The 26,288-nt window shown below is 43.9% G+C and overlaps 1 long non-coding RNA gene across 2 annotated transcripts in view; it reads right to left on the reverse strand.

Annotated features, from left to right (window-relative positions):
• The window catches only part of LOC107318880 (uncharacterized), a 98,974-nt gene that overhangs the window by 41,184 nt on the left and 31,502 nt on the right, over positions 1-26,288 (reverse strand). For both annotated transcript variants that reach the window (XR_004308544.2, XR_001557569.3), the window contains one exon: positions 2,194-2,324. This is a non-coding gene — a long non-coding RNA (uncharacterized LOC107318880). The remainder of the gene's footprint in view (positions 1-2,193; positions 2,325-26,288) is intronic.

The following is a 26,288-nucleotide window of genomic DNA, read 5'->3' on the forward strand; positions in this document are numbered from 1 at the left end:
CGTCTGCTGCAGATGCTGTGTGAGGAGGCCAAGCACTCAAACTGCTCTGGTAGACAGGAGGAAGATGTGACAGAGCCCCAGGACAGCCAGAAGTCCTTATGGGTGGCAAAACAGTACATGTACATCCCTACTGGCTGAAGTTGGATGGGGAATTAAGAACGTTATGTGGACAACTCCTCCTTGTTGGCAGCATGTGGAGATTTCTGGGAGAAAAGAAAATTTCTGCTAACTTCTATTCCTCTCATAACCAGGAGCCTCCAAGAACACAGCTCTGATTTTTGTGCAGCATGTGTAAAATCCGAGTCGCCACTGCACAAAGCTCGCCTGCTATTTTAAGGCTGGCTACTGAAGCAAGTGTGGGTTAGACAGACTGTGAAAGAGAGGGAGGAAGGGAAGGAAAAAGGCTAAACAGCAGTAGGAAACATGGCTAGAAAGGACTATTTGCAGAACTGATGGTTCTGAGCCGTTAGATTATGCTGACAGTACATTAATCATATGTTACAGCCATATGCACACATACTGATAAATTCATATTTATGTCTGCCTGTAAATGAACATTAGATGCAAATTATGTAAAATATTGACAATGTTGCATCACGTTAATAGGGTAAATATTTTTAATATTGTACATGTAAAAATATTTTTGCATTACACCATCAGAAGGAAGTACAAAAATATGTATGTGGGAGATGAGCTTATGGCCTACAGCAGCTCCAGAGACTGGGCACGAAATCCCAGATTGCCCACAGACTCCTGTAACTTAGTAAAAGCTCCCCAATGCGTTCAAAGGACAGCTGCTAAGACCTGGACTGTGAAAGTCACTGGGGTTACTGCACAGTGTACTTGCACTTGAAAGACCTTCCCTTCACCACCCTAACTTGGCCCAAAAAACCTGCAGCCCAGCTCTCTCTATACTGAGTTGAAGAGCTTCGCTTTTGCCTCACTTGCTTTAGATGCTGGCTGCCCACCAGCAGGAGCACATCTCCCACTAACCCAGTCTGCGACCGTACATGAAAACACCGAGTGCTTATTGCTGCAGGAAGACCTTCCTTACGAAACCTGGGGAAAAGGAGTGCTTAAAAAGTAATTCTAAACCCTGGATTTTTTTGAGCGTATGCTGTGATTGCTTTGCTCTGGGACTATCTTCTAGTTTCTTTCCACTTTTGCCATATGCTGCCCTGATGACACTGCCTCCAGGAGGGAGTGTTTGGGCGATTTCCCTGACAGTGCTGAAAAGTCCCTCTGCACCCACCTCTCCTGTTCTGCTGCCTCGACTCCTGCACTGCTCTCCACGGGTGAATTCCTGCAGTGTTTCGTCTAACCACCTCACATATCCCTCGTTGGAGGCTTGTGTGCTCAGCTTACATCCAGTCTCATCAGGATGTCTTTTTGATTTAAGCTCTTGTCTTCTCCCTGCTAGGTCTAATACCTCATCTGTTAGCCACCGCTGCTTTCTGCATTGTTTCCTTATCCCAATCATATTGTGTGCCGTGTCTAGGCTGACATCTTCTCCCTCACACCGTGACTCATTTGGTCCCTTTTTAGTGCCTGCATGCCAACTGCACCTCCAACTGGCTGTTAACTTCTGCTCTGAAGCTGTCACTGATACACCCTGGGAGAAATCTCTTGCATGGAAATAGCGTTTGCTTATTTTTTCCCCCCCACTTGTATTTTTCCAGTACATAAAATGTCCATATCAGAAGCCAAAAGATAGATAAAAGGCAAGTGGTGATGTTTTACTAGGAATTCAATGGCACAGGGTCAGAAGTAAGTCAACTTTGCTGAGAGAAGGGAGTTTCTGTGCAACTGTCCCATCACTGAATTAAAGGTAAATGGATTTAGCCTCCACCTCAAGATGTAATGTGTCCTTTATCCTATTTTCTCCTCCTTTATCTCCTCCTCCCATTTTAAATCCTATTCTTTATGACCAGTGTTCCTCTGCTTCCCCTTCAATTAAAAAGAATCCCTACAACAGAAGCACCATTGGGTGCACAGAGCGAAACAGCAGAGAAAGTCAAGTATCCTCATGAACAGCAGCCCTGATCCTACAGACATTCTGCATCAAAGTCAATGAAACATTCAAGTCCATCGTCTTGTCTATGTAACAGCCTCTGCCAGACCAAAACCTCAGAGCCTACTTGGACATCACGACTGGGTACAGACATGAACTTAACCTTGCCAATATTCACTTACCTCTGGTGATGTGCTATTCAAGGAGCTGCTTTAAAAATGATTGTTCACAAATTCTCTAAGTTTCTTTTCTCTTTCAATAAGCTTGGGATATGGCTCCCCTGTTACACAGCTTTCTTGTTTGTGATGGTTTCCTAGGAAAGAAAAAAAAGAAAAAAAAGAAGTTTAAAGGAGAAAGTTCTAAAGAAACATGGGCAGCTGTTACTGTCACATTAATGCCTTTTGAACCAACAGACAGAATTAAGACAGATAGGTATCGAATGAAAGAAAGATCTAAATAAAGATCAAACCCAAGAAAGAAAACGTTCCAAGAGCAGTTCTTGGAGATTTTCAAGGGTGTTTGAGTAGCATTTTCCCTACTCAAAAATGCATCAAAAAGGAGAAGTGGATCTTTACAACAGTAGCATGTCCTTACATTTTATAGGCCAATGTTACTGCTGGCTGGCTTAGGAAGAAAATGCTTCACCACTCAACAGTCTTCATTTTTTTATAGGTCACTATTAACATGGTTTGGAAACAGAGTATCAGATACCATTAGGAGCTGTCTGTGCTTTGGTCTCTGTACTTCCACAAACTTAAGTAAGTCGCATTGCCTCCCTCATTGCGTCAAGAAAGAAAAAATACGTAGCAAGAGAAAGCAGAGAAGCCATTCTTGGAGTACTGCAAGTCTAAAAGATCAAGCACACAGATGCATACAGGCCCACTACGTGTAAGCAGGCTGAGGTTTTGGTTTAAGATGTAACCTTATCTCTTATCATACTCTAACTATATAGCCATGGTTGGATTCTCTCTGCAAGTATTCAAAACCACTGGTATTGATAGCAGTCTTCATATAGAAGCCTGAGGAACAGCATACACTCATACTTGATCAGGAAACCACATGGTACCAAATCCATACATGGTGAAGGAAGAACTCAGAGAAGGGGAGGATTTGTGGATCGCTGCTCTTTGTGACCCAGGGTATCCAGACAGGATAACCCAGCTCTCATCTGTACTACCGGCTCAAGGAGTTAAACACATTGTGACACATGCTTGTCCATTTTCATTCACCTGCACACTCCGCTCAATAATGCACATTGCTTTTTTTTGGCTTCTCTTCTTACATCAGAGGCAAAACCAACATAACAGTGCCCGCAGCACGACTAAAAGCACATTTATGTTTGCTGCTGACCCAAAAGTAAGTCCGCCTATACTCCAGGATAAGGCCCCTCTTTTCCTGCTGCCAAGATCCATTCCCAGGTGAAGATTAAGTCTTAAAGCACGGAGTGTCTTCAAGATGGGAGCAAATTAGAAGACATGTCAAAAGAACAACTACAACAGGAACTCTTAAATGCCAGGTCTTAAATCATTCTGGCAAATTGTCAGTGTGCTTATATTTCTGCCTTACTCCCCCAAGTTTGGTGATGGATGACTACTGATAGGAATAAGTTGGAACTTGTGGCTGATCCCAGCACTCCCCTGCTGCCACAAGGAAAGGCACTGGTTCTGATTCAGTTTAAGAACTTAATGTAACCACATCAGAAAGACAAACCGGCCCCTGATTTCTAGCTCAAAGGAATATATTGTCAGGATACAGTATAAAATACTGAGAGACTACTTCTACAGTTGCAGAGAGCCAGTATCTCACTAAGGTTCTGATTGTGGTTGGCATTAAAAAGCTTCCTCAAATGGCTATTCCTGGGGGTTTCTTTCTGGCAAGTTCTGCATATTAAGGTGTCCAAATCAGATGAACAAATCGACTGCTCAAGGAAATATTTAACAGGAAGAAGCGTGCGCTCCTCTTTAAGGCTTCATTTATACTGCATTTTGTAGTTCAGGAAACTGACAGAGATTAGGTAACTTGCTGAAGACCACATGGCAAGCAGGTGGCAGAACAGAACTACAGCTTGGAAATGCCTCTTGCTCTTCTGTCTGCTGAAGAGTCAGACGAGGCTGACCTGTGTGAATGTAATGAGGAAGGGAGCGAGGCAGAGAGTGCACAAGAACTTCTCTCCTTTTATCACACCTTTGCATGCCCGCGAGGGCCCTGACCTCTCCTACCCCCAGCCCTCTGCAAGGGGGCAGGTTCAGGAAGGATCAGGGTGAAATGTGAACTCACTATTTATCACTCTGAGAGGTCAGACCGAGAGTCTGGACGTGAGGCAGAAGCATCTTGGATTTCTTCCAAGGCTGGAGTAGCTGCTGTGCTATGTGCTGCCCGGGATTTTCCAGGGCAAATTCTGATTCAGCTTTAAGTCTATTCAGAGGCTCTGCCTGAAATTTCTTTCATTCTTATCCATTCAGCTGAGGGCACTCAGGGCATCCTGACCACTAGACAGCATCCCTTCATACTGCACAGCCCTCCTACCAATGCCTGCAGCACAGCAGCTCTGCAGCCAGTGGAAATAGCTCTGCTCTGCTGACACAGGTTTATAGCTGCAAAGGATCCAGCCTTGTATTTTGACTGTCACAAGCAGGACTGCTATGTCCTATTTTCATCATCACCAAGAAGATTTTGTTTAGGACTGTGGTTTACAAAGATCTTATTATAGAGAAAATGAAAAGAAAACTCATCTAAAATCTGGCTACATTGAAAAATTCCAGCTGTCTTGCAATTCAATGCAGCTGTGCTATCTAGTATCTTTTTCTCCTCCTTTTGCATCTCTTTATAGAACATTAGCTTCTATAGAAAAATGCCTTTTTTTTTCTCTCTCTTTACACATGGCAATTTTTTTTTCCCTCCCCTCCTCATTATTTGCTGGCTGCTATTTCCACCAATCAGACCTACAGACTCTAACAAGGAAAACGCAAAGATATTTTGAGACAGAGGAGCAGCAAGGAGGGGAAAAGAAAAACAGCATTAGTAGCAAAGAGTTTTTACTGGCAGCCGCTTGTCCATGATTTTTTCCTTACAGAAACCATAATATGATGATATTATGCAACCGCCTTCCCATATCAGAATCATTATGAGCAGTGATATCATACAGCAGGTGCTAGGAATGGTCTTTGCTTTTTCCCCAAAGCGACTACAAAATGACTTATGATTTCATTATAGAACAACCAACACTTTGCGGGGAGAAGTTTGTATTACTTTGTGACTGTGATAGCAAGAAAAGAATCCCTATCTTGCTGGGGAGTTTGCAGCACTCCGTGGGTGAAAACTAAGCTGAATTCATTTGTTGCCAAATGCCGATGTCCTCAGTCAGGCAAAACTCGGATGGAAGTGGCAGGGCTCCAAACCTCGCTCTGCTCTGCTGCTCACCTGAGCACCCAGCAATGCAGAGCAGAGGGCAAAATGCAGTCCCACATCCGAGGCTGAAAGGGTCACTGAAAGGGGAGGTCTCACATTTATCCCACCATTAAGACGAAAATGAAATCTAAATGCTTCATAAAAAAACCAGGGGGTGTATGTGGGGTGAGGCGGGCTCACAAGCAGGCAGATGGGAGGGGCAGCCAAAGCCCCCTGAGGAGCACCAGCCCATTTCAAGCAACTTTGCATCTTTTATCCTCTCCCTGGGGCATAAGAAAGCCTCACCTCGGGCCAGCTCAGTTACCCCAGGAGTAACTCCAGGTGATGCCACGCAGCCACAACCCGAGCTCTGCAGGTCTCAGCATGAGGAGGACCAGCAGGTTCATACAGACACATCTCCATCCCTCACTCCCTGCTCCTAACACCCCCACAGCACTTGGACTGCCACCCTCAGAACTGCCATTTTCAGGTCAGAAACCGAGCAAAGACTTTTAAGTTTCTCCTTTTTGGTCAAGGGATTGAAAAGCTGTAGCAGAAAGCCAAGAGCCCCAGATCCTCACTGCTTCATACCCCAAGGACTGACATTCTTCCCCCCTGAAGCCTACCTTCACCTGTTACCTCTAAGATATAATTACAATATTAAAAAGTCATTTTCCACTCAACAAAACATGCTGTCTCCTATTTTCTATTATCACAAAATGCTTTTGGTCCCCTTTTACAAATACATCCTACTAAACGTTACCTATAAAAGCTAGAAAAAATAATAATTAACTCACTTATATTAAAGGACAGGCAGCAGAAACACGGGAAAAACCATACAAGGAGAAATGGTGCGTGTACATTTCTCATTAGCAAGAGAAGCGTCAGGCACAGTAACGCAGTGGTTACTGAATGACTGAAACACTTTGCCTAAATGCAAACACCTAAAGAGCAAATCACACCATTCAAAGCTACAGCAACACAGTGCAGCATTTGTTACATCTGAAAGCAGAGATACGGATCAATTATACTCAGGAGAAAATAACATCATTCCTTGCGAGGTACAGCTTTGAGTAAGACACACCACGCTTTCAGGAATGGTATTTTAAGCACCGATCACAGCTGATTGTGGTCGCGCTGCTAGAGGAAAACACAGGAATAATATTGTTTCCAAGCCTCGGTGTCACATTGAATCAGCAGCAAGGCCGTGGATAGCTGCTTCAGCCTCTGCTTTCCAGACACATCCGTTTTAGAGCTGGCTGCTTCAGCTACAGAGTCATGAAGACGGCGAATGCGGCGACTCCTGCACACAGGGTGAAAGACTGACAGTGATTTTAGCAATGCTGCTCTGTAAGGAAGGGATGTGAGGACGAGGTTGTTTTAGAGGGACTCCTTTGGGATCTCTCACTGCTGCCACTGAGCGTAGCTGGGGGCAATAGGATGGCTGCAGGGTGCAGCCTCAGCTGCCGTGACTGCTGGTGTGGGACTCGGGCCCTTGGACAACTGAATGCCCTGAACAGCTCTAAGTGAAAGCAGCACCCAGTGACTCGCCAGCCTAAACGTACACAACGCATACAATGGCTGGTCTTTGTAGCTGCTCTGCCAGCCCAGCCTCATGTAGAACTGAGCTCAAACCGTGGATGTTTTGGTCCAAACCAGCAGGCAAAAATAAATGCTTCTTTGTCACCATTCCTGCAAAGCCAGTACCTGACCCTTCACTGCGCTTCTTCTCATGCTCAAATTCAGCTGCTCAGCCCCAGGTACCTCCGTGTGCATCTGGCTTCCCCCAACAGCTGTGCTGCACAACTACACATCCTCACACCTCCCAATTCGTTACAGAATAAATACACGGATTCTGAAAGCATTCGACCCCCAGATTCTGGGACGGTTAACACATACAGAAATAAGGAAACAGAACCGTCAAAACACACTCCTTCATGGGAAAACAAACAAGTTCCACGGCCAGATAAACCCACGTCCCACATGCGCTGTTCACACTCCCCATACGGCCGAGATCGGGCAGCTGACCCAGCCAGCACCTGGGGATGCTCAGGGTGCTCCCCAACCCCCGACCTTTTCGCCGGTCTCGGGGGGGGGGGGTTGCGGGGCCGCTTTGTGCTGGGAGCCCGCTCCAGTGCGGCCAGTAGGTGGCGCTGTCGCACCGCGCTGGCGGCCACCGCCCCGCTCCGCACCGCTGTGCTCGAAGGGGCCCGGCAGCAGCAGGGGGAGGCTCCGGCTGCCGGCAATGAGAAGCGGGCACTTCCTTGCAATTAAAACTGTTTCTATCGCTTTGGGTTTTTTTTTCGTCTTATTTTTTTTCAAATCCCCCCACAGGGTCTGTATTACATTTCTTATTTTTTTCCTAATTTACTTATTTTATTCCCCCCCCCCCCCCAGCTCGCTGAAAAGGCCCAGAAACTCCCGGGAATTCCCATGCAGAGATGAATATGGATGACAATCTCTATTACCCCAGGCACCAACTTAGCTCGGGATGTTGATGAAATATTCCTCAAATGCAGTTTATTTACAAATCAAGTTATCCACTTACACGAGACACTCGGAACACTCAGCGGGCAGTTGTTATTATTGCTGTTAGCAGTGGTTGGGCTGCAGGTGCTCAATGCTGGGCACACTGTGGACATGGATCTGTAGCAAACCCATGAGCCTGAATAAGTTGTGAAAGGAGAAAAATTCCTTAGCAGGCTCTGAGCTGCATTCCAGCACACAGAGCTGCACCTCTGCGCTCACACTGCAAAATACAACAACGTTTTGCTATCTCTGCTCCTGTCGGCGCACACAGCACTGTCCCTTTCTCCTCCAGAAAGCGATAACTATGGTAACAGGATGTCGGCTGGTGGAGGATTTTGTTCTCAGATAGTGACTCTACATCCACTTTCCCACTCACACGTCGGGATTTGGCATCTGTAGCCAAGCTGTGCTCGCTGCGCTCATAGAGCACGGAATGCTCCACGGCTGGCACTGCACACAGTGTGTCCACGCTGAGCTGTGCGAGACACCGCAACCACAGGGCAGAGGGGAGCAGCTCTTTTCATGAAGCATCTCTCTAACTCATCAAAAGACAGACAAGGCTTTGCTTAGACAGAGTTCAAAATCACAGCGAGAACTTGCTACCCCTTTGCTATGCCACCGGACAGAGTCGTTCTCCGTTTGGTGAGGATGGAAGCACTCGAGGTGCACACCAGCCCCTTCCTTTTAACCGCCTCGCCATCCGCGAGGAAGGGATGGAATTCTGTGCTTCGGAGCAGGGCTCTTTGTTTGTTGATTTTCCTCCCCGTTCTGTTTTAAGCAAGTATTTCTAATGGAAACCCTCGGATACAAAATATCTGCCTCACGGTACAACTATCAAACAAAATCCGAAGTGCTTCTGCTACACTGATCTCACACACAACGCCATTTATTTCCCTGCGCCATTTCCTTCTACAAAACCATCCCCAAATAACTTCTTCCTGCCTATTAAAATTACAATCTTATTTTGTGTGTGTGTAAAAAAAAAAAAAAGAAAAAAAAAAAGGTGAAAAATAAATGCACGGTGGTCGTCGAGTCTTTGTTGCCTCTTGCTGTTTCTCATCAAAGGTTCCCATTCCTCTCTCAGGTAACCTGGAGTTGTTTAAGAGGGCGACTGGATCGGAGCGACACAGGGAGAGGAACGCAGCACCCTGTATTGGCAATGAGCTCCTTCATTCCCCACTGTCCTGCATCAGCTTCTGCCCAGCAAGGCAGAGGGTTTTCTCACACACCACTTTTACTTATGCATAACAATTAAGAACAGAATCTGCCGCTGAACAACAACCACAAAATGCAATGTGGAAAAGATACTTGATAGCAGGGAACTGGGATAAAGCTGAGCAGCACGCATCAGAAAAACAAACACCCCAAAACTCAAACGTAGCTGCTCTGTCCTCAGCTCACCCCTGTACAGCAGGGCACTGCAGCCCCTTTCACACTGTTTATAGAGCCATGCTCTCTGCACGCAGCCCTCCTGTGTAAATATGGATGCAGAACAGCAGAGCTGTCGTCCTTCTCACTAAGTTCCCCAAACTTCGGGGAATTCAGAGACAGACCTTTAGCAGCATCGTAGCCCTCTGAATAGAAAATCTGTCCTTTCTCTCTCCAATAAAAAACGAAAGGAAAGTCCCACAAAACCCTCCCTGGATGTTTGAAAGAAGCTTATCGATCAGATAAACATCAATACTGATAAGATGTGTGGGCTTCTTGAGATGTAATTTCTAAACAAACACGCTTTTCTTTCCATAAGAGCTGGGCAGAAATGGGAGGTGGGATCTGAGACCTCTGTTCTGCATGAGGGCAGATGATACAGCCTCTCTGCATTGCTGAATATAGGAACTGCTCCCGTTATTTGCTAAATCCTTGTCCCTTCGAGTTCTAAGGGGCGAAAATGAAGCTAAATTAAAAGCTTTCGGAAAATACCTTTTATTTGGTACTTATCTGGGAGGCAAGCATCACCGTTTTTGTGTCCCCACAAACATACGTATGCAACACTGCCTTAACTTAATACCACAGATCCATCTCCTGTGAAGTTATGCTACGATATAAACGACCTCAAGAGCCGATTCCACATGTGAAACTGACACAGCACCGAACGCAGCCAGGAGCTAACCCTGTGTACTGACATGTCTGAATATTTTTAAGGCTCCTTAGCAAAAAACAGCTACTATTTACAGTGAAATAAATTGCCTGCCTTTAATGTTCGTTTTCCCAAAGCATCTGCTGAAAAGCTTTCGTCCACGTGCTGCACCTGCTAAAATCAGATTAAAGCCAAACCAAAGCTGTTTTCTAAAGGGTCCGTGTCTGGGGGGAGGGTGAGGAACTCAAAAAGGAACTGCGATCAGGAAGACTTTTTAAGAATTATTTTGGGGTTTAAAATGAGAAACTGAATATATACATAAATATATATATATATATTTCATGAAAAAAAAAAAAAAAAAAAAAAAAAGAGTAACTAAATTTAGACCAAGATAAAAGCCAGCAATAAAAATGAAGTTAACCAACCCCTTGGCCAGGGTTTAATTTGAAATAGAAGAAATGTTATAACCAACCCAAAGCTGTCCCTATACCCAGCAATCCTGCTGAATGTGAAGTGTTTTGCTAGGAACACACATATGCATTTGCTCATTTTTCAGGGCAAAAGCACATCACCTTGGTTCAAAGGATGGTTGTTTTAAGCATCTTCTTGGGTAAATGATGAATTATAACATTAACTGGTTTAGTGATGATCTAGAGCTTGGCTTTCAGTGTCTGTTCTGACTGAAGGCTAGAAATGGAGAAATAAAAGCCTGATGGACAGAATGTTTGTTTGGGTAATTGCTAACAAAGCCAGCTGTGAGGTACCTAAAAAGGACAGATCAGGTATCAATTCTGCCTTAAATATTACATCTGCTTTCAATATTTGTGGTCATTTCAGATCTTTGTGCAAGTTATTTAACGCTGCCTTTCACCATGTTACACCAATGTGTTCTATGACAGCAGGGTTCTGCCCATTCAAATCGCCCTATGGAGCATCGTTCTCACGTCATGGCTTTTGCTGGAGGCTTTTGATTACAGCAAGCTTCCAGCACACAGCCTCATCTTCCCCATTCTCCCTCCTGCTTGCTGGTGCAAAGTCATTTGCAATATAAATTACAGAATCAACTGTTGAGTTTACAAATCGAATATGCATGAAGATATTGCATAATATTACTATCCTTTCCAGCCTAATAGAGGTAAATACGTCTAAAATCTGTGTTGGCGGAAGAGCGGATATTTATATACTGTAGGTATTAATTACAGTTGGACTAATTTAAAGTTCCCGTTATTAATTCCTTTACAGTTTTACTGCCATCAGGATTAACTGCAGCCACCTACAAGCACAACCACTTGGTAATATCCTTAATTACACAGAGGAAACATTCTCCTTACAGTTAAAACAGCTCTTTAACAAGCACCTTGTAGTCTCTTGTTTGTTAAAAATAAATATTAGTGCAGAAAAAAAAACACAACAGAGGCCAACGCTACGAGAATAAAAATGGGCCGTGGGGACTCAGACTCACAATGAGTTCGGAGAGTGCTTGATTTCTTGTTCGAGTGAAAAAAGACTGGATTGGCTATCGACAGGTCCCTATCAATAGGCAGACCCCGGAGGTCTGGCTATTTGCACATGGCCTGATTGACTTGTCCTTAATAGACATATAATTGTTGACAAATACCTTCCAATAGACTGTGGCAGGCATGGCCAGGCAGACAAAAGAGGCTTCTCTGTGACAGAGAGCAGAGAGGAGCGACTGGGGGACATGGCACCTTAACCAGGAGACAGCCGGCATCTCCCTAGAAGCTTTCAGAGCAAAACCTGCAAAGCCAGCCCTGCTTTCTACCTCCAGCAGTGACAGCCAGCACAGACATGAAAAGCTGTGCTGTCTGTAGAGCGTGTGGGATCCATTCAGGGCTCTTCTTCTGTGCAACTTCGAAATAGAGCTTAATCATAACAGCAAACCTCTGCACTTAATACCACGCTTTCCCCAGGGCCTGAAGATTTAAAAAATATCACCGGGTTTTTTCCTATCACTGTTTGCTTTCTCTCAGCATCCGCTCCAGCTGTTACTACGGACAGAATCCCAGGGCAGGTGGACCTCCAGCTGCCCTTAAGGCCTAACATTTCCACCAATTCATTAAAAAATACGGCAATATTAATTGCACAAGTAGATCAACTGAATGCACTGGCTGGGTCTGTGTGGTTCTGCAGTGTTCCTGTCTCCACTGATGGCTGCAGCCACTGTGGACTGCTGGTGCTTCTGAAAGCAAGACACAAAAGTGGATGCTTAATGCAAGTCACCGGCTGCCCAACATTTTGCCTGGCCTTTCAGGGCAATGTATGGTGGACCCTACATCTAAGGATCTGGGACTAAGTGCAGCTTCGGTTTTTTGTGCAGTGCCTTCACAAACACAATTTGAAACCAGAGTAAAATGATACATTTACTGCGTGATGATTTTCTGTGTTAAATAATAACGTGGGGAAAAAAATGAAGAGGTGTAAGGAGGGGGGAAAAAAAGAGATAATAAACTACATTTATCTGTCCTCAAGATAATAGTTCTACATTAGATATGTTGGGGAATTAATTACATGGATTTTTAGAATGTTTAGTACATTATAGGCATTGCAATACTTGTCACAAGACAAAAGGCCATTGAAATGATGCAGTACAGCCTTAGGCAGCCATAAAAGAACAAATTGTTCAAGTTTGTATATCAGTGCGAGATCCAAAGAATCCTGGCTCCAAGGAAAATACCAGTGAAATACAGAGATGTACCTACTCTGCACATTTACCCAGAACACTGGACTCTGGCCTTTCAGTCCAGGGTTTGATGTGCTACCTTTCCCCCTTAGCGGCAAGCTGAGAAATCACTCCTGAACGTTTGCCTTGCAGGATTGCTTCCCTCAGTCATTGTGGATTTAGCGATTCCTGCCCTGCTGGGATACAGATCTCGTCAGGGAGAGGTGACACCGTTATCCTGTGGCGTAATCAACTCGCAGAGAGAAAAGGCAGAGAGGTGGGGGAAGAGGGTCAGGACGGGGTGCTCGTTGAACCTCTAAGCTAATGTCTTCAGCTTCCCACCTTTAAGCTCCCCCCCCTCTTTCCTCCCAAACTAATAAAAATAACCATTAAAAAAAGAGACAGAGAAAAAAAAAAAAAAAAAAAGCAAAGGAAAAAAAAAGCAGTGCAGGCCGTGATCACAGAGACAAGCAAAGTAGGTTACAAATTAGTGTGACACCATCAAGGTGACACTGCAGACAACCTCTGACACCCGAGACAAAGCTGAATGCCTTGTGCCAAAAAGACCTTGAGCCTCGTCTTTGATTCTTATTGATCAAATACATAGATTAAATACAGTATCAGATGGCAAGGCTAAAGCCTGGGATTCTGCGTGCAGCAAAGACCCTCAGACATGAAAGACCAGATATACAACAGAGATAGGGAGACAGGCAGATAGGGCGAGAGATACAGCACGACTGTATTGTGAATAAACAGATGTAGGCTGAGGGAGACAATTTTATCTGGCAGATGGGTTGGGCTTTTTGCTCTTACTGCACTTCTTACAGGTCAAGAAATCCTAATGTCAATAATATCAGCAATAAGGGACAGCGTTTTTAACTGCGTTTCTGCAATCCCTAAACATTCCTACGCATGTGCATCCTGTGACCAGCTGCTTCAAAATGGTGCGCGTGCCTGTGTGTGTGTGTATATGTCCATTAATTCAGAATTACTCCAATTACGAGCTTTTGATGCTCCAAACCCCTCTTTCTAACCCAAAAGAGATGGAAAGCCCTCGGCCTGTCCAATCAGATCATTTTCCCTCCTGCCTGTAGCAGATGTAAGCAATTTACTTTTTTATTTCTGCATATTCAGTGCGAGCAGAGCTGTTGGTGACTTCTCACCCCGGAGCCTGCAGGATTCTAACCCTATCAAATTAAAGCATTTTGCTCACTTATTCCCAAGCGCTCGGCTGCTGCTTAGCAGGCCTCCCGCTGCATAGCAATGGCGGGCGTTCGTGTCCGCTCATACCCCGAGCCTAATCAGAGATTATTAAGGAAAATATACAGTGCTTTAATTTGATGAGACTGGTTATAGGTACTGCAGTTAAAGGTCACACTCTTGCGTGTATCTCCCTCAGTCACTGTAATATTTTCCTCTCGCTTGACAATCCTCAGCTCCAAACAATAGGCCAAGAAGACACGTTTATTTTTGTCACGCTGTGATGAGCTCAACAGGGACAAAAATGAATTATTTAAAGTTCGCATAAACAAACAACCCCAGGCCAGGTTCCCCTCGGCCCCTTTACCCCCTCCGTGTTTCTGCGCACGCATGTGCGCGCAACTCGCTTTGGCTGCCATCTCTTGCCTTCAGAGAACATGCAATAAAACCTCCCTCCATTCAAAAGCAAAACCACACTGATGTGAAGCCCAGGCACGGTGGCTGATTGGCAAGCACCTGTGGAAGCATGCGGTTATGTTCCAGCATCAAGAGCCTGGAAAGGACTTTCTGCTTTGGCTCCAAAAGCCTTCTTCACCCAATAGGAGGCAATGGGGCTATCCTGGGCAGAAGAAAACATGCACGCAAGAAGGGATGTGACAGACACTGAGCATCCCTGCTGCCACAGTGGGAACCAATGGGGTTTGGTTCTGTCCTGTGCAATTCAAAGGGAATCACCTCCAGCCTGTCTGATTGTGCCATGGTAATTAGCTCGTGGCCTCATCTAATTTCACACTGCTTCCAGCCGAGGCTCTGTGGGTGTGGCAGGGGCTGGAGGAAGGGCATACAACAATTTTCTTCTTCCCTCTGCCATAACTCTGCTGACGTTTGTTAAAGGAGTGAGGTGCTTTGGTCTCTTGTAAGAGCTGTGTGGTGGGGAAGGAAAGAGTGAGCCAGTGAGAGACGGGTGGGCTAATTGTAATCTCCTGTCGAGCCTAATGATTTGAGCATATGTGTCCATGCAGCAGACCAACAGCAGGCTTATTTACCTCCAAAATTTACATGAGAATTGCTTTATGCAGCTGTATGTAAAAATTCAAACCACACAGTGTCACTGTATCACGCAGGTCAATCCAAAGCCCAGTGGCATTATAGCAAGAGACAAAAGCCTCGCCACTTTGCCAGGCTTTCCTTTAGGACTGAAAGTTGTATTAAAAATGAAAAACAACTTAAAAAAAAATAATAAAATATATAGAAATGTGAGCCTCTACCTACTGCTGCTCCCTTTCCAGATTCCCTTTGCATTCCTCAAAAGACTGCCAAAATTATGAGGACCTGGAGCCTGATCCTGCTTCTGCCCCTCTCAGCAGGCTGCGGGGAGGGCTGTGAAGGATGCCAGGATCGAGCCAGCTTCATTTTGTGCCTGTGAATAATCCTGTTAGCTGATCCCCAGGCACAGACTTTTTATATACACATTACTGATGGGCAAAGGCGGAAGAGTTCAGAGAGGTGCAGCCTCAGTATTTATCCTAAACAGAGGCAGACAGGCTCAGGCTGCTTGGGATGCTGGAGGCATCCCGGCCCATCTGGTAAATTGCTTGTGATTGCTTGGTTGTTGGGTTTGTTTTTCTCCCTCCAATCTGAACCTGCCTGTGATATCTCCAGAAAAACCATGGCTCAAACTGCTGTGGAAATACACACTATATACATTTCTACAGACAACTGGGGAATCCTCTGCTGCAAGAGAAATCGGGATCTTCCAAAACCCCCTCAATTATTTGTGTTACACCAATAAAGTCTCATCTTCTGCCATTTAAGAACAGCACTATTTCAGGAGCTGTAATTCTTTGTGTTTCTAAAGTAATCTGAAAAGCTTTGACAGGCAAATTGGATTGGTATTTCTAGCACCTTACTGATATGAATGTGGTCAGATACAGCAGTAGCGGTCTCTGCAGCTGAACACCCTCAGAAAATGCAGAAGGATATCAAGGGGAAAAAAGTTACCTTCACTTTTTTTTTTTAAACTTTATAAAAAGTTTTTCTGCAGAGGCTTGGGACAGTTCTTATTTTAGTCTGAACCAATTATTCAGCCTTAATACCTGGACCCTGGTATGCTCTGTCTTTGATCAGAAAGAACTTGCCTGAAGGCCAGCTCAAGAGAGGTTCAAAGTCAAATGCTTTGATTTAAACCACTCTGCTCCCATCCATGAAAGAAGATGAGAAGAAGCTCTCTAGTATGAAGACAGAGATAAGTGCAATGCAGCATGTCACATGCACTATTACAATGCAAAGCATAAAAAAAGGCATTTTGGAGAGCACGGTGCTTAAAACACAAATCACCCTAACAATCTGATGTTTTTGGCAGGGGTAAAGCACCATGGGGAATACTGCACAATTCTCTAGTCTGTGAGAAACTTCACATATTCCAAAGTAATGCAAGAAATAGAGATCTTCAGCATGACCAAAGCCACCGACTCAGCTGCTCGTGGTCTGAGAGCCTCTGGAACAATTTATATTGATATATGGAGGGTGAGACAGTGCTGCACCATTTCAGTTCTTCCAGCAATCCTGTCCATTTTGCAATTCAAACACTCCTTTTAGCTATGCGACTATAAGATCTTTCCACAGTTTATAAAACTTGGAGTGCTGAGGAAACCCCTGCCCTAGTACTGCAGTGATTAGTAGGAGGATACTTACTGCCTATGGTGGGAAGGGACAGGGCTTAGGCTCACAAATCAACCTGGATTCTGCAAAAGAAAGGAAGCACAACTTCCTGATGGCAATTGGAGTTTGCTCTCCTCTCCTCAAGCACCTCTGAACCCCGATAAGTATTAAAAAACAAAAATGTTAGAAAAAAACCTTTTTTCTTCCTTGGGCTTCACACAGGAAATGAACCGCAGGAAACAAAGTATCAAAATACAGCCTTGCACTGACAGTGTCAGCATTTTATTGCTCGGGTTGTAATCACTTACAGGGGGGGAGCAGATAGCAACACATCATGCAGGCTGGCAATGCAGGGAGATGATTTTCCCCCTTGACATTCAGAACTTCGCTCTGTTGACAAGAACTAAGGGAATGAAAAGGAGAAAGGCTTTTTCAGAATTTCTTTTTCTACTTCTGGTGAATGAAAGTAACTTTCCTTTAGCTATCAGTGCTGTGGTGAATATGTTTTGTCACTATATCCTGCTGTGTCTTTTCACTAGGGAACGTTTTGATGGCAGAGCCCTTCTTTTCTCCCCTGACTGGTACCCTACGCATCCTCACAGCTTCTGCTTCTCATTAATGTGTCCCTGTCTATCCCCTCTGGCATCCTGCTAATTCAAACAGGAGAAGCCTAGAAATCATTGCTGGATAGCACCGTAGTAAAGCGAACCAGATCTGATTTCTGCCTTGAAACGGGACCAGGAGTGTCTTTGGGAAAGGACTCTCCAAGCCCCATGCCCACAGCAGCACCAGAGATTTCAGCAAGACTACCCTTCCATGTGATCTTTGCTGGCCAAGACCTTCTTTGTAAGGCATACCTTGATAAGGAACTGGAAAAAGCCATGGGAACATGTTCCTGGGCTGCTGCATCACTAAACCTTGTAGGTTCACACTGCAATACACCAACTCATTTCAGAACATGGGAAGAGTTTGAGGGTTGGGCTCTGACACCCCTCCCTGCTCCTCCTGCTAAGCCAGCATGAGTGAGAGAGTTGACCATCAATGCATATTCCTTCTTTTTAAGTCTCTGAAAAGGTCTGTTGTAAATGCATAATCCCATAAGCACAAGAAAAAAAAAAATCAAAACCAATCTGCAAAAGGAATTCTGGAGCTGGAAAGATGCAGCACCTGAGATCAAACCATCAGAGAAGTAAAACACAGGGGAGGATAAACAAGAGCAGGAAAAAGAAGGCACAGGAGAATAATTAACAAACAGCATATGCTATACAGAGCAGGGGAGTCCAGCTTAGAAAAAGCAAACAGTGGGCTCTCCTCTCTGCTTACAGAGGAATCCCGGACCCTGCTACGCTTTGAGGGTCTGAGAGGAGAATGATGAGAAACCCATATCCACAATGCGCCTCTGATGTCTGGTGCAGAACACCACAGAAGACCACAGCTTGCTGCCGTCAGCCAAACTAATCTTCCAAGAGGTGAAACACAACTTTAATAGAACCTGTCTTGTGAAACTGTCCAGCCAGGCCAGCAGGGTGCTCATTTTCTGCTTATCAAATTCAAGTTTTGCAAATGTTACTCACTATTCTGTTTTGCCTTATCCATGGCTTGCCAAACTCCTCATACTCTGCACATACTAGGAATGCTTCAGATAAAATACAGGGGGAAATGTGGCACACCTTGTGTACCCTGAGAGGTTATTCATAAGAAGTATCCACTCTTCAATGATGTATTTCAGCAGGTGCCACTTGGGAACTACTTAGTTCACCGTGAGAAAACAGAACTAGACAGAACTCTGAGGTTTATGTGGGTGATAAGGGAAGTGAAGAGGTAACACACTGCAGGGATAAATGGAGGGCTGAAGGGAAGATATTAGGGAGTTCCTTGAAGATCAGCCTTCGGATGGATCTCATTTAATGGTTCATTAATAAACTTGGCACAAAAAGTAAGAGTGTTCAAATGAAATTTGCAGATTGTACAAAGTTGGGAGGCACCATCAACACAAACGAAAATCGCAATATCACACAAGAAGAATTGGATGACCTTGAGGACAGAAGTAATAGAAATGGGATGAAATTGAACAGTACAAAATGCAAGGTCATGCACTAAGGAACTAATAATGAGAATTTCTGTTAGAAGCTGTTGGGAACGACAAAGGAAGAGAAAGACCTGGGTTTGCTAGTTGATTACAGGATAAATATGTGCCTTAATATAATGCAGCTGAAAAGGCAGATGCAATCCTAGGATTCATCACCTGTAATAGTGCTAATAACGGGAGGAAAATATTAATGCTACTACACAAAGCACTGGTGAGACATTATCTGAAATCCAGCATAAATTCTAGTTACCCATGCACAAGAAAGATGCATGCAAATTGGAGCAGAGGGTGCAAAGAGGACTATTACAATGATCAAGGGACCGGAGAATTTCTATGAGGAAGCTAAAAGAGCATGGCTTATTCAGTATACCTAAATGATGTCTTAAAGGGACACAGTTACAATTCTAGAACAGAGGGATTCCATACCAGCTATATAAGGCTTTATATGCACGTATGTTTAATGATGACTCAAAAAAGGAATGGCTGTAAGACAGCTTTGAATTTGCATAATTACAGAATGACAAAAAGGACAAGTTTTAAAATTTAATCTGATCAATGCTACAACATAACACAAGCAGCAAAGTAGCAGCAAAGTCAACTGGATATTCCAGACACACGTTTTCCTGCCTACAAGTAGTCCTTTCTTTTTTCCCTTTAAGGGCCAAGAAAGTGGGAAGAGACACCGACTAAAAGAACACTACAGAAGGAAGTAATTCTTATTTGAAGGTAAGAATTACCCAAGTTAGGATGTCAAAAAGATGGCACAACTCCTCCTCCAAAAAAGAAACTAACAGGGAAACTACAATATTTGCAAGAGGCCAGGTTAGAACAAATAAAAACCTAAGCAGAAAAGCAAAACACCAGGAGAAAATCAGAGAAGGAAACAAACAAGAAAACACTCATCAGAATGTTTTCATCCAGACAAGCATTTTTGCAACAGTCTGTAGGAAATAAAGAGCTGCTGCCTGTGAGGATGAGGATTGAGTTGAGGGCTTTCAGTTTGCATATAACTACAGTATACGATCTTCCCAACTTTCTAAAGGGCAGAAATGTTCTCACTGAACACTGCAATACGCTGCTAAAAATTGAATGATTTAGCAACCATACTTTGCTACATAAGCATGGTTCCTGCTTCTGCATGGAATTTTTCAGGACATGAGTTTCTTTACTGAACAACCTAGCTTCCAACTGACCACTGTTATCTGCATATTACACCAAGTCAGGGCCAAACCATGCAAAGTTATTCAGAAAAGTCTAGGCACAGACATCATTTTCAGTCAAATATTGTTAAATCCCCCAAATGTCAGTTGCATCTTTTTTTTTTTTTTTTTTTCTTTTCTTTAATCTTAGTTTCGGACTGAGAAAAATCAGTTATTCGGCTTCTCCAGCGGCAGCAGTCAGAGGGACAGAAGGGACACTTTACACTGCTGGGGTTTAGACACCTAAACTGTCCAATGATGCTTCTGCTAAGCACATCATAATCACAGATGAATTGTCCCTTGCCTAGTGGATCCCCAGGGCCAACCAAGGACATCTATGATCATAGAATCATAGAATGGCCTGGGTTGGAAAGGACCATAATGACCATCTAGTTCCAACCCCAGAGTTTCACAATAAATCTAGAGGTGGGGAAGACAGCTATATAAAATACATAGGCATAAGTAGGAATAGAGTTACATCAATAGATAAAAAGACATATATAAATGCAGTCCAACAATTTGAACGTATGCACACATTAAGGTCTTGAAATGGCTTTCTTTTTATAAACATTCTTGCTGATTTCAAACCTCACCTAAATATTACTCTAAGAAACATGCTTTAATTACAAACACAGCATGCAGCAATAGCTATTTCCCCCTGCACTGACATGATAAAGTCATCTCGCTGTAAATTTCTGATTCACTTCCTAAGGTGACTGGAATGGTTGGTGGTGTGTAAATAAGGAAACACAGAGGTATGCCATACAGCACTGCTCCCTACCAACTGCTGCACAAGAATAGCTTCATGCAGCAGAATTCCATTTGCCCATTTACACGGATGTGCCTTGGAAGTGTCACTGTTCTACCCTGCCAAGCACTGCAGCTCCTGCTATGGAAACACAATGAAACCAAACAATTAGATAGAATTATTGCTCTTAAAGAAAACTGATTTGCTTGTCTGTCTTCTAAGAAAAATTCAGTTACCGTATACTGTCAACCTTGGCTTGACTGGCAATGATTTTCCTGGTCTAGTCTGCTGGGAACCTTAAATGAACATGAGCAATTATAAACCTAAAGTCTTCAGCAATTTGTAGGCATTATCTCAGGATAATTGCCCTGAAACGTTCACATTGCAAAGCAAAGGTAGATAATTTAAAAATCCATCTTTCTCTGTCTGCACTACAGGTTGGGCCTAACACTCTTCCCTCCTGTGGGCCCAGCAGTAACACAATAAAGCTTGGAATTAGTCCTTTGAAAATGTCTGTTGCTGTCTTTTAGAAAGCACAGAGGGCAAGTCTGAGTTTAACCTTTTCTGGCTTTATTATTTTTACAAAATGTAACCCAAGTCATACTTACTGGCAAAGAAACCACAGAAAAACTGGAATATTAAAAGTCAAGGGGACAAACCTGCCCTGAGGAGCTCTGGGCAATAACATCCATGGCAGGAACGCTCTCCTGCTCCCTTTGTAAGATGAATACCCCTCAGAAAGAAACACTGGGTCCTGGCCTCCTCATGGCATGTCTTCTACCTGAGCTCAATATTTTCTAGGAGGTTTACCCACGAGCTTCCTAAAGTGCTCTGTTCTTAAGTGCTCAGCTCCCTCTCTACAACTGGGAAAAACCTCCTGAGAAGCGCTGAACATTTCTCTCTTCTCACGATTCACACAACTGCCTCATCTGTAGGTGGTTTCCTCAGTTCCTTGCCCCCATCCTACTGAGCAAGCAGCTGAAATGCACTTATCGCCTTACTGATTTATAGCAGCTCTTCCCTCCACTGTGAGGAAGGAGCACTGTATCTGGCTTACAAGTAGAACGCAGCGATCTCTGAGCTCCTTCTGCAAAGAACTAGCAGGAAGAAGGATGTTTGGAGTGGGGAGGAATGGAAAAGCTCGGACTCCAACCAATTATGGAGTCCTTCAGCAAAACATGGCATCACTGTGTTCTTTCTTGATTTCATGGGATCACAGAGTTCTACACAATTGATCCACAAACAGAGAAATAAATAAACAGTGGAACTGGACTTCTGCAAACCACAACACTCATTTCAGTGAGGAAAGGAGAGCACTGAATTCTAAAGGGAGAGCAAGAAGAGAACCCCCCAGCCGCCACCTTGTACCCGTTCCTACCCTTCACAGGATCAAAACTGGTTATACAAAAGTCAGCAAAAACCACTGATCAGAAAGACTGCATAAAGCAATGAAAATGTTGGATATTCACCCAGGTAACTTTCAGTTCTGAGTCCTTACTTTCCTACATAAGTAGAAGATAATCCAAGGAACAATTATTATTTTTACAGAAATACCCTTTTAATAGTCACAGTTGCAATAAATGACCCTGAATCCTTACTCTGCTGGTCAGCTTAGAAAAGCTGCATTTCAAAGACTGATCCAGTTCACGCCACCACCCCTGGCTCCCCTGTGAACACCATGAGTAGAAAGGGACTTCAACACCTTCTGCCTTTTCCTTCCATAATCATTTTCTCTTCTCTCCATCATCTCTTCACTCTTCACACTCTGTTCTATAATATTCTATAAAATGTTTTATACAAGTTCCATGAAATGACAAAGCAGCAACGATGACATGTTTCATCAAACCATTCCAAAGTCAACAGCACAGTCATCTCCACTGACAACCCGCCCTGTTAGCTGTCTCTCTTTTTCAAGCAGGACTCCATTCTGCACACTTCTAGAAGACAGCAAAGAGGGGCAGGAGTATAGGCTGTGTTCCAGTTGTGCCAGATCTGACCCAAGAATAGCAGACGCATTCTCCCTTACTCTAGGGGCATCTGAGTGAGGTTGGTGATCTGATTTCAAGCACACTGGGGGTACTCTCTGACCCTCGTGACTTTATTGCCTCCTGAGTTATCGCTTGTGATTTTCACTGGAATGAAATGATACATCAGGGAACAGTAAGTATTCGAGCAGCCCACAGACAGGCAGAATTACAAAGTACCTGCCAAAACAGCTGCCATACCTCTGGCAAAGCTGCATTTTTAATCTTTTCAGATGGAGCATCCAACTGCCTATCCAGCCAGATCTTTGAGGCTTGACTAAAATGCTAAAGAAAGGACCACTCTGGCTTGCTTCACAACCATACAAAACCCTGCTTGTACCAATGATGCCACTGCCACCAAACAAGACAGGCTCGTAACCTCAGGCAGCTTAACACCCACAAAAGATGATGTTGTTTCAGAAAACAGATTCAAGGAAAATATTCATCAAGAAAGAACCGATGAGGAGATAAGCCTTCCTAGAAAAGGAGTGGAAATTGGACAGATAAACCATCTGGGTGGAATTCCAACTTGCACATAAAAGTTTGCTGCGGTGGGTAATGGGTTAAACACCCAAGCTGAAGTTCATCCTGTCTATCTTAGAAAACCAGAAGCAAAAATGCACATTAATGCAAGTTAAGAAATGTACCCTACATTCTTTCAAGTTGAAAAATGGCAGTTTTTACAAAAACTAGCAAAAAACTATTTCATTTCTTACTGGAAAGAAAACTGTCTTTATTTCCTAATCAGTTGAAATGAGCAAAAGGGAAAAGTGATGGGAGAAAGGGGTTTACATAAACTTCCCATTATGTTGAGATAAATGCATTGACAAACTTTATCCAACATGTTTCTGGCAAGATTTCTTGCTTGGATTGAAAATGTCTTTTCTATTTTAAAAAGTATAGGCAGGGAAGTTTTGATTGAGTGCAGTACTCATATACCTTTTAAAAACTGCTACAAGCTGAACGCCTAATTTCAAATCCCTCTGGAATAGTCCTACAAAATTATTATCAAATAAATAGAATTGTGTAGTAATGACAAGAAATCATCTGTGAAATTGACTAGAGAATTAGTTCTCTGATAGAGAATACACACAGTAAGGCAAAAAGTGCTGTTCCAGTTTGCTCCCTCCAAAATGTGAGCATGTTTAATCATTTGGTGAAAGATTTCTTTCTGTATCAGTGTGTGAAGTCTCAGCACTAGAAGTGTGTGCTGAATTCCTTATTTTTAATGAAGAAATCCTATCCAGATCCTAACAGCGATGGCTTCTTTCTTATTCGCATACTTGTGACTGAGTGTTATTTGAATGCTGAGACTGACAGCCTGCTCGCCAATTAACGTGCAACCCGTTTGCAATGTGGGCACCTGTTCCACTCATTCCTCCTTTTCAAATAAGCGATTCATTTAGCTCCAGCCCGTGGTTACCCATCACATGGCAACAAGTGCACCACAAGGCAAAGGCCAGGTCTGATCTAAAGCTCACCAACAACAGATAAGTGACCGATGGCCCAGTGCTGCCAGCAGGGAGTTGGCTGTGGAATTCAAAGTGAAGGCAGAACAGATTTCTCCATGCCCCAGACAAGCAGAAGACAGCCCGTGCCCTGCAGAGGAGCATCTAACGGAAATTAAGACACACAGCTTTAATGCAGTAGCGGGGCTTTCAGATCTCAACCAAAGCCAAGGTTTCTAAACACAAATTTGTGTGAACTTTCCCTCCCTCCTGTCCCCTCTGCTGGCCCTGCAAAGCTGTTTGGCCGTTTCAAGTTAGAGCCTTAAGGTTTAATTATTGATACGACAAGCAGAGCTTTCACAGAGGTGAAGGGGAGTGCAGAGGTGAAGTGGCTGGAGACATCCTGCCTCAGTAGGGCACAGGCAGGAGTAATGCTTTCCTGCATTTCCCAGCTTGGCTGCCTGCACTTTCACAGAACAGTGAGGGCACGGTCCTCACTGTACCCACAATCTCCCGGCATTCTCTGAGGGTGCAAAGCTGCTTTGGGGGCAGAGACACCAGTGTGATCTGGATATAAGCTTGTACTGTATGCAAGAACACTGCGGGGAGCAAAAGGCAGGTTTTCATGTACAGACATCCATATACATGCACACACATGCTCCCCGGGGCAGAAATCCCTTGATGTTTTCTGGATGTCCTAGTGCACCTTTAGATTGTCATCCTTTTCAAGTCCAAGACCTAAGTTTTAGGCTTTGGCACAAGACAAGAAACAAAATAACATCACTGAAAGGCATCTGTCCTCTGTGTTCCTGACTCTCATGTCATTTACGTGCTTCTTGCCCTTGTAGTATTACTGTATGTATCAGACAAAACCCCACTATTTCATTGCCTTGAAGAGGAAAATGTTTTCAACTCCCCTATGCGTTCCTGCCTAGTTCATGGCTTGATTTAATTTTACAAGGCAAGAGCTGGAACAATTATCTGATTCTTCATGTACAGCAGGCTTTCAGTGGTCATTTCTGAAGTTTTACTGGTTCGTAACCTCTGTAATCAGAAGAGCCAGTTTAAAAAAAAAAAAAAGAAACTAAGTGAACAGGCAGGAATCTGTTCATATTATCCCTTCCTAGCTGTCCAGGCTTTCATCCTCTTTTCTCCCACACATGCCCTTATTGCTCTGCTACTCACCCACCAATGAGGGTCTGTCAATGGCAGTGAGAGGTCAACATCAAAGCACTTTTACAGCTAGCAGCTTGCAGCTAATGCTGGCATTATGGAGAGGAATAGAGAGAGAGAGAGAAGCATAGGGATTGAATGAATGGCCCTCTCATATAGAAAGAGACCGAAGAATAGAACAAAACCCCCTATTCTCCCACTCTTTATAATACTCCTGGGCCGAGTGTGTGTATGTGGTACACAGCTGAGTTTGAAGTGCATTAGCACTCTTTCAGTTTACAAACAAGAGGCCTAATTTAGAAGAAAAATCTCCTATCTGATTATTTCTTTGTGCTCACCCATGTGGTAAAAAATGTCTGTACAGAGAAGGGAGGGGGCTACAGAGGTGGCTTATTAACTTCTTTGCCCGTCTCGAGATTGTGAAGGGCAATTGGGAGATCATTATTCATCCATAATTTTCAGGAAAAAAAACGTTATAAAACAGATCTTCAAAAAGAAAAAGAAAAAAAAAGTTTTGCCACAGACTCCTGTTTTTCAAGGCGGGAGAAGGAAATACTGTGGGTCAGCCCCATACCAGCTGCACAACTGATGCAAAACAAAAACCCAGGAATTACTCCTGTCCCATACAGCTGACACTCTGATTCAATGTCTTTCCCCCAGAACACTGTGGCCTTGGTGCCATTATTTTCCCATTTCAATGAAATTAGCACTCCATGCTCAGTGGTGTACCTGTCATCATCTCACTTGGCCCACCAATCTGTACCTGCACAGGGGAAAGGAAATGAAGCTTGGATGAGGGCAAAGCTACCCAGAGACACCAGAAGCAGGCTGAGGGGTGAGTAATCCTCTGGGACTGCCAATGAGTAATTGTGCTTTTTTCTCCCTTTTCTGAAGCCTGGGACAGACACATCATCCTTCTAGGAGCAACAGAGACCAACCTGAAGAAGGTATCAGTGATTTCAGAGAACATCTGGACTGTTTTGTGGGAGTCTGCATGAGGGAACTTCTACTATGTTCTCAATGATAAACTCTCCATGCACTGAGTACAAGGACTTGACTTTC

This window comes from Coturnix japonica, chromosome 14 (genome assembly GCF_054131305.1).
Source record: "Coturnix japonica strain WE chromosome 14, WE-NBRP24, whole genome shotgun sequence".
NCBI classification, from domain to species: Eukaryota; Metazoa; Chordata; class Aves; order Galliformes; family Phasianidae; genus Coturnix; species Coturnix japonica.